At 46.4% G+C, this 9747-nt stretch overlaps 1 protein-coding gene across 1 annotated transcript in view; it reads left to right on the top strand.

Annotated features, from left to right (window-relative positions):
- The first annotated feature begins 248 nt into the window (after nt 1–248).
- Nucleotides 249–9747, top strand: part of LOC106564454 (vasorin) — a 35495-nt gene continuing 25996 nt past the window's right edge. The window contains exon 1 of the mRNA XM_014130558.3: nt 249–490. The gene's annotated coding sequence lies outside the window, so the exon portion shown is untranslated. The remainder of the gene's footprint in view (nt 491–9747) is intronic.

The raw sequence follows: 9747 nt of genomic DNA, 5'->3' as shown, positions 1-9747 counted from the left end.
ATGTTCAATAATATGTCCTTAATCGAGAATCAATAAAAAAAATTACGTAATGTTGTCGGACGCATAGCCTTTTCACCATGTTGTTACATATATGGTTGGCCACTTCATATTTTTACAGGTGTAGGCTTTAGTTACCATCTCTGCGCTCCAGATTCTGGAACATGGACGCACAGAGTGCAGTTCGCGCTCATACCAGAACGCACCTCCCACTTCAAACTTTTTTTTGTGTAAATTCTAGAGCCTCTCGTCCTGCAGTTGTTAAAACTCGGGACGCGCTTGACATAGGGCGCATATCTCGGAGACTTCTGGACCGCAACTTTGACACACAGAGAGAAAAGTTCTGCACAGGGATTTCAATAGGCTACCTTTCTGAAGTTTGTGGACAATACAACTGTATTAAAGGGATTTGAGCCTCATAGACACGTCGATAAAGTGGATAAGAAATAGCACTGTTTTGATCACATTTCGGGACTTTAGTTCATTTTGCCAGGTAGGTGTCTCACGAACAACTTTCTTCTACTTCTGGTGCGACTTTTTGATGGAAACAAGTAGGCTAGTAGCCAGTAGCCTAGTCTGTGACAGTTTGGAGACGCGCAATCATTCTGCAGGTTGTTCTGTGTGCTCCAAAGTGCACCTCGGACGGTGTTTACTGTTCAGGCGAGATATGGCTTGGGGGAGTTATATGAGGGATTTCTCTGGGTTACTGTCTGTGAGCTGAATGCCTGTCACTGCGTGCCTTTATTAGAAACGAGAATAGTTTTGTGATCACATTTTATATTCAAACATTTCCGAGTTTTTCCTCTTAACGCACATGATGTAGGATACTATATGTCATATATGTCTATCCCATTATCCGTGCTTATCGATTTCACCACGAGCAATGTGCACTGACTAGCCTATAACCAAGGTTTATATGGCCGAACATTTCTCCCCGAACACAGAATAGAACTATCTCACTTCGACTACCTTATCCATCTGTCAAGCCAAACCGCATCCACAGAAACCTTTGAAAGCAGATCTTTGTCAAGATGTGATATGGTCGGTTATATTTGGGTGTCAAAATATCTTTACGGTCTGGTGCCTAGCTCACCATTCTAGATTAAAATCTCTGCGCAGCCAGAGACCCTCACAGAGAGAGTCATGCAGAACAGAGATACTGTTCCATCTTTCAAAAACTGCTTGAATCAACGTTGTTTCCATCCATAATAATTATTTTAAAAATCATCAATAGTTGATTTCACGTTGAATTCACGATAGTTGACAACTCAACCAAATGAAAACTGGACGTTGAGCTGCCGTCTGTGCCCAGTGGGGTGTTAGTTATGAGCACAGCAGGCAGGTCAGGGTGGTGCAGGCAGGTCAGGGTGGTGTGTTATGGTTGTTGATGATGGTTTATCCCGTTTGTGTTTGTTTGTTTTAAAGTTAATTGAATTAGAGCGTGTTATCTCACTAATCGACCAGGGTTGTCATCTCTTCTTTGTTTATTTAAACTTTAACCTGATTGGATTATGTTGACTTGTCTTTGGATACAATAGAATAGTAATGGCATGGAAATAACGACTTAATCAAATCCAAATTCTAAAAATGCTATTATTGCTGTGGTTGTGAGAATAGCACATTTGTGATTTTGAGCAACAATCACCTTGACTACTCAAGTATACATAATGTTATTCAGTGGCCTCTATGTCAATGACTTTGTATGAAGAGATGTTATAAAGCATGCTAGATAAATACAAGTCAGCGAGGCAGCCAGGAAGGGCACCTAAACAAACTGAAGTCTATGAAGGGATGTGAAAAGTAAAAACCGAGATGGAGGGACAGAGAGAACGAGGGAGGAGGACGAGATCAGCAGAGAGAGCGAGAGAGAAAGCAAACATTCCTGACTTGGTGTCTCAGCAATTTAATTAAAGAACGTCAAAGATGCACACACACGCGCACACACGCGCACACACACACACACACACACACACACACACACACATTGTGAGATCCCCCTACTTACCCCCCCCCCCCCCCTCCACACACTTTGGTCTTGGACTAATCCCAGGGGTTAGCTAATAAGTGTTCGGGTCATGCCACCATGAGAACTAAATAGGGGGACCCCTGATTGAGTTAATAACCCCATGATGGAAGCTAAGAGGTACAAGGTGAAGAGGATTTTGTTTGGTGTGTGTTAGTCTAAAGAGGGCGAAGCAGCTATTAGAGAATGAGAAGTGGTTGTTCATGGTTATAGTGTTATCAACAACAGCAGCAGTAGTATAAATCCTCTCCTCTTAGACAGGCTTAACTGTGCCCTGTGGTGCTTTGGTGGTGCTCCCTCTAGGTCCTCCAGGTCAGCTTTTACTCTGGGTTCCCCTTGTTAGGGACCATTAAGGAATTAAAACCTCCATGAGCTCTGGTCTTTCTCTCTCTCTCTCTGTCTCTCCTTTGGTCTCTTTCTTTCCGTTTCACCGATCTTGCTCTCCCTGTCTTTCTTTTCTTTCTCCCTCTATCTGAGCTTGCTCAGCTCTTTCTCTCGCTGCCACACTGTTCTCTCCCTCGCTCTCTCTCTCTCCCTACCTCTCTGCTCTTTCTCAAGTTCTCAGTCCAGTCTCCTGTCCTGCAGCTGTGCAGACACAGACAGAGGGATGGGGGCTCTGGTTCATGTGGGAGCGTTTAGAGTGTTTAGGGAAGTTGTCACCATGTGTGATAAAACAGCGAGTGTCTCCCCGAAGCCAACATAAATCATCCTGATGCCGAGAAAGACAGGTTTTAATACAGTAATAGATGACTTGCATCGTATGTCTATTGTTCTCCTTCAATGCCCAAAAGAGCCAAACAGGAAGTAACATTATTATATTGAATATGTACATTGTCCTCAATGAGTGTCTGAATGTGTTTTGTAGACAGTTTGTTCTTGATTTGATGCTCCTTGGTTGGACTGCGAGGTGGTTGGAATTGACCTTTTCTTTGACCTGTGGAATATAGCCTATAGTCTACATGTTCCACTGCTCTTTAATAGTGTATTTACCTTTCCACAATGAATTATCTTAATGTGACAGCTTTCCTGACACTCTGTGAATTTTTCCGTTAGTCTAACACGGCACGACTTGACATGTTCATCGGAGGGGAACCTATGATTCTCAGAACCCAGACCCCCTAGGGAGAGGTTTACGGGTCGCTCCCCTTTGCTCCCCTGTGGTGCACCTCCGTAAAACCCTCCCCCCTCATCCTCGGAGCGTGTTAGGTAAATCCAGTGGTCTAGTGGGAAGGTATTGAGCGTGACACATATCATTACATTCCTCAGTATACTACTCTGAGAGAGGAACCTTTAGCGTTCGTCACTTGAGGTAGAGAGGGAGGGAGAGACATTTGCATATTCAGATACCCGATCAGTCTACAGACTAGTCTTATACTATACCTGAGGCTAAGAGTTATTTTGACTCCCTCCACCCCTCTCTCAGTTTTGACCCCCATCCCTAGCCAGCCCTAATCCCCTCGCCCCTCTCCCCAAGGGCGCAGTCTGGGTTGTGCACACACATGCCTTTTCATCCCATACAATAGCCCCTCAATCCTACACACACACACACACACACACACACACACACACACACACACACACACGTCCCCTGTATACACACTCAGACCGACAGTAGCCTGAGGCTACAGGGTCTTCTCAGAGCACTTCAAAGGCCTTGTCTCTCTAGCTCAGATCAGCTCCACAACTACAGCCACAACAGGTGATGAGAGAGGCCGCTTGGGGAACAGAAGGTAGATCCACTCCTTCGCTTACTGGGAAGTTGATGGATCAGTGTGCATATTTGTGTCAGTTATGACAGAGTGTGTTGAGGTACAGTGGGGAGAACAAGTATTTGATACACTGCCGATTTTGCAGGTTTTCCTACTTACAAAGCATGTAGAGGTCTGTAATTTATATCATAGGTACACTTCAACTGTGAGAGACGGAATCTAAAACAAAAATCCAGAAAATCACATTATATGATTTTTAAGTAATTCATTTGCATTTTATTGCATGACATAAGTATTTGATCACCTACCAACCAGTAAGAATTCCGGCTCTCACAGACCTGTTACTTTTTCTTTAAGAAGCCCTCCTGTTCTCCACTCATTTTCAACTCTTTACCTGTATAAAAGACACCTGTCCACACACTCAATCAAACAGACTCCAACCTCTCCACAATGGCCAAGACCAGAGAGCTGTGTAAGGACATCAGGGATGAAATTGTAGACCTGCACAAGGCTGGGATGGGCTACAGGACAATAGGCAAGCAGCTTGGTGAGAAGGCAACAGCTGTTGGCGCAATTATTAGAAAATGGAAGAAGTTCAAGATGACGGTCAATCACCCTCGGTCTGGGGCTCCATGCAAGATCTCACCTCGTGGGGCATCAATGATCATGAGGAAGGTGAGGGATCAGCCCAGAACTACACGGCAGGACCTGGTCAATGACCTGAAGAGAGCTGGGACCACAGTCTCAAAGAAAACCATTAGTAACTGTAACGGCTGTCTATGGAAGAAGTGGACCAAAATGCGGCGGAGTTAGGGTTCGTCATATTTAATGTCACGAACACTATGCATTTACAAAAACAACAAAAACTGACAGCCAACACAGTCCTGTCAGGTGCAACCACATTGACAAGCACAATTACCCATGAAACACAAAGGAAACGTAGGCAACTTATGTGTGACTCCCAATCAACCACAACCCTCTACAGCTGTGCTTGATTGGAAGTCACACGGCCAAAATCAATGAAACAATAAAAAACACACACTCCCTTCTGCCACGTCCTGACCCAACTACACCCTCTACTGGTCAGGACGTGACAGTAACACACTACGCCATCATGGATTAAAATCCTGCAGCGCACGCAAGGTCCCCCTGCTCAAGCCAGCGCATGTCCAGGCCCGTCTGAAGTTTGCCAATGACCATCTGGATGATCCAGAGGAGGAATGGGAGAAGGTCATGTGGTCTGATGAGATAAAAAAGAGCTTTTTGGTCTAAACTCCACTCGCCGTGTTTGGAGGAAGAAGAAGGATGAGTACAACCCCAAGAACACCATCCCAACAGTGAAGCATGGAGGTGGAAACATCATTCTTTGGGGATGCTTTTCTGCAAAGGGGACAGGACGACTGCACCGTATTGAGGGGAGGATGGATGGGGCCATGTATCGCGGAATCTTGGCCAACAACCTCCTTCCCTCAGTAAGAGCATTGAAGATGGGTTGTGGCTGGGTCTTTCAGCATGACAACGACCCGAAACACACAGCCAGGGCAACTAAGGAGTGGCTCCGTAAGAAGCATCTTAAGGTCCTGGAGTGGCCTAGCCAGTCTCCAGACCTGAACCCAATAGAAAATCTTTGGAGGGAGCTGAAAGTCCGTATTGCCCAGCGACAGCCCCGAAACCTGAAGGATCTGGAGAAGGTCTGTATGGAGGAGTGGGCCAAAATCCCTGCTGCAGTGTGTGCAAACCTGGTCAAGAACTACAGGAAACGTATGATCTCTGTAATTGCAAACAAAGGTTTCTGTACCAAATATTAAGTTCTGCTTTTCTGATGTATCAAATACTTATGTCATGCAATAAAATGCAAATGAATTACTTAAAAATCATACAATGTGATTTTCTGGATTTTTGTTTTAGATTCCGTCTCTCACAGTTGAAGTGTACCTATGATAAAAATTACAGACCTCTACATGCTTTGTAAGTAGGAAAACCTGCAAAATCAGCAGTGTATCAAATACTTGTTCTCCCCACTGTATGTATGTGTGACTTTCGTGGTAAGTGCGTTCTGTGTTTCCCTTGGCAACAGCCTGCTCTGAGACGCAGAGCTTCATACAGCCCCGTGTTTAGACAAACAGCAGGAAAATAGACCATTGGGATGTTATTGCAAGTGGACATCAAGACTGGACACACCCACACACAGCTAGAGGCATGACACGCACACACACCACTACACACACACACACACACACACACACACACACACACACACACACACACACACACACACACACACACACACACACACACACACACACACACACACACACGCACACAAACACACACACACACAAGGACACACATGCGCAAAAACACACAAACGTGAACATGCACACGTGCTTTGCAATTAAATGTTCTGTTACTTTCTATAACGATGTCCAGCTGTCAGACTTCCATTGAATAGGCAGGCACATTCAGTTACCCCTCCTTTCTACTATAAATGAAGAGCTGTTAGCTGCTTGTTCCTGTACTCCGGTCTGCTTCCCCCCTCTCCAAACCTCTCATACCTCTGTCCACTCCTGCTCCCCCCTACGGGTGGCAGGCGGATTAGGGGGTCAGAAGTCAGAGGGGGGTGCAGCTGGAGGGGCCAGTCAGAACACAGGTCAGGACAGGGAACTGACGAGGTGGAAGGAGCAGGGTCCAGGAGCGTGTGTGTGTGTTGGGCGGAGGGGCAGGATTGGGGGTGTAGGAGTTTTGGCAGGCAGGAAACTGGCAGGGAAGAAGGACTAGGGTCGAGGGGTGTGTGTGTGTGTGTGTGTGTGTGTGTGTGTGTGTGTGTGTGTGTGTGTGTGTGTGTGTGTGTGTGTGTGTGTGTGTGTGTGTGTGTGTACTTCAGTTATAATTTGTTCCTTCAGGTATAGTAGACACCATACCAGTCATATCTGTATGATCACCATACAACTTGGAACATTTGCCATTTCAATCAGTCTAATTTGTTTGTTTGTTTACTCACGTAAATGAGTCAAGTTCTTCTCCCTTCTTTACCCCCTCTTTACACTGCTGCTACTCTCTGTTATCATCTATCCATATTCACTTTTGTTGTCACTTTCGTTATATAAATAATCGGTCCAAGGCGCAGCGTGAGTAGAGTTCCACATTATTTATTTCAGTGAAACTTCGAACAACAAATAAATAAACAAACGTGCCGTTCGTAGCGCACATAGCACTAAACAAAACACAAACAATATCCCACAACGCAGGTGGGAAAAGGACCACACTAAGTATGATCCCCAATTAGAGGCAACGATCATCAGCTGCCTCCAATTGGGAACCATACTCACACCAACATAGAAATTAAAGACTAGAACACCCCCTAGTCACGCCCTGACCTAAAACACCATAGAGAACCCCGAGGGCTGCCCCCCCCAAAGGTGCGGATTCCGACCGCAAAACCTGAACCTAGATGGGGAGGGTTAGGGTGGGCAGTTGCCTCGGTGGCGGCTCCGGTGCGGGACGTAGCACCCGCTCAGACCGCGGATCCGGCCATGAAGCCGGGCTGAACGCCGTGCTTGGACTGGACACCGGCGCAGAGGAAGGCTCCGGCCATGGAACGGGACTGGACGCCGTGCCTGGATTGGGCATCGGCGCAGAGGAAAGCTCTTGCCCTGGAGCGGGACTGGACATCATGGCTGGATTGGGCATCGGCACAGTGGAAGGCTCCGGCCATGGCACCGGCGCAGGAAGCTCCGGGCCTTGGACCGTCACTGGAAGCTCCGGGCCGTGGACCGTCACTGGAAGCTCCGGGCCGTGGACCGTCACTGGAGGCTCTGGACTGTAAACCGTTGCTGGAGGTTCCAGGCTGTAGACCGTCGCTGGAGACTCCGGACTGTACACACGCACTGGTGAACTAGTGCGGGGAGCCAGCACAGGACGTAACGGGCTGGGAAGGCGCACTGGAGGCCTGGTGCGTGGAGCCGGGCTCTTCAGGGCGAGTGTGGTGCAGAATACACCTAACCAACATCTCTCTCCGATCTCCCTCCTCCAACAGCTCCATCGACTCCCAGACGGTCTCTGGCTCTCTCCTCGGCTCAGCCGTCCGCCCCTTGTGCCCCCCTCCCCCCCCAAAAAAATCTTGGGGTTTCTGTGGCCGCGGACCCCGCCGTCGTCGCTGTCCTCCTATGCTCCAGCTCTCCTTTTCCTCCAGAGCACGCTGCTTGGTCCTATAGTGGTGGGATATTCTGTCACGATCGTTATAATGAGCAGACCAAGGTGCAGTGTGAGTAGAGTTCCACATTATTTATTTCAGTGAAACTTCGAACAAATAAATAAACGAACGTGCCGTTCGTAGCGCACATAGCATGAAACAAAACACAAACAATATCCCACAACGCAGGTGGGAAAAGGACCACACTAAGTATGATCCCCAATTAGAGGCAACGATCATCAGCTGCCTCCAGTTGGGAACCATACTCACACCAACATAGAAATAAAAGACTAGAACACCCTCTAGTCACGCCCTGACCTAAAACACCATAGAGAACCCCGAGGGCTCTCAATGGTCAGGGCGTGACAGTTGTATTCGGCGCATGTGACTAATATCATTTGATTTGATTTGAACGTTAACGGACTTGTATGAGACCGTTGTCTCAACAAGAAGTAAAAAAAATAAAAATAAAGTATTGAAGGTTCAGAATACTTAAAGGGGCAATCTGGGATTCAAACAACAACAAAGCGGTCACCATTCAACCATTTCATTTAAAAGTGAAAAAATTGAAGTACCAATCCCAGATTGCCCCTGTTAACTTCACTGTTCACATGCTCCTCTCCTCTCACACTACAGTGGCTCCCTGAGCCTGTGGTATTTTTGAACTTGGCCATGTTGCTAACAGATGAGAGCTGTAGCCACTTCAAAGTGAAGGAGAACAGATCAAAAGTTAAGCAGCGACAGCATTTTATACACCGGCGGGAGAGGAGAGGGAAGTAATGAAAGTGTGTGTGTTTGCACTTGATGCCCTTTCATAGAGAGAATGAGAGAGAGAGAGAATAGAGAAGGAAAGGTAGAGAGAGAGAGAGAGAAAGAGCAAAAGAGGGAGAGACAAAGAGAGACAAAGGTAAGGCAAAGTTGAGATGGGGGACAAAGAAAAATAGTTTGTTGGACTAAGTCTCTGGTCTTCAATAGCAATGCTGTCCAGTTAAAATGAGACATTCCTCTGAGGCTGAGCACAGACACTTTGTACAGCCAAGACAAGCACAGCTAGCACACTGCAGTCTGTTGAGAGTCAATCAGCTGCAGAAATACTGAACAGAATGATGATGAATGACTTTAATGACTTTCTGGCTTTTAGACTGCCTGACCAAGGCTTGACCCTAACTGTTCAGACTGCAGGGCTGTTATGTTTTGATGAGAGACATGATGACAGTCACAAATAGAACATGGATTTGGCCTGAGATGTTGATGTTAATGCTAGATATGTAGTTATGAATGCTGTGTGTGTGTGTGTGTGTGTGTGTGTGTGTGTGTGTGTGTGTGTGTGTGTGTGTGTGTGTGTGTGTGTGTGTGTGTGTGTGTGTGTGTGTGTGTGTGTGTGTGTGTGTGTGTGTGTGTGTGTGTGTGTGTGTGTGTGTGTGTGTGTGTGTGTGTGTTGATCCAGAATAACATGGGTTGGAATGTTGTTCAATATCGGAGGAATGTATCTGAGAAGCTGTGACCAGGAGCTGTTCTTTTAGGTACGCCTAAACATTCTGCAGTCACTATCAGTGTGTGAACAACCTTTACTATGATACTCTCTGTCAATAGACAGACACGCTAATACACACACACACACACACACACACACACACACACACACACGCAAACTTTGCGATCCATGAGTGTGACTGATATGTGTAGCTGATCTGATGATAAAATCCTTTACAAAAGCCTCACTTGATCAACCACAGTTATACCATAGAGACCCTACACTGTAAATCCATTGTGCTTATATAACCTCTGAATATAGTAGCATAGATATCTGTAATGGAGAGCTCCAC

Source organism: Salmo salar, chromosome 12 (genome assembly GCF_965601325.2).
Source record: "Salmo salar chromosome 12, fSalSal1, whole genome shotgun sequence".
Lineage (NCBI taxonomy): Eukaryota > Metazoa > Chordata > Actinopteri > Salmoniformes > Salmonidae > Salmo > Salmo salar.
Note: the sequence above shows the minus strand (reverse complement) of the source record. Positions and strands in the feature narration are given on the sequence as shown.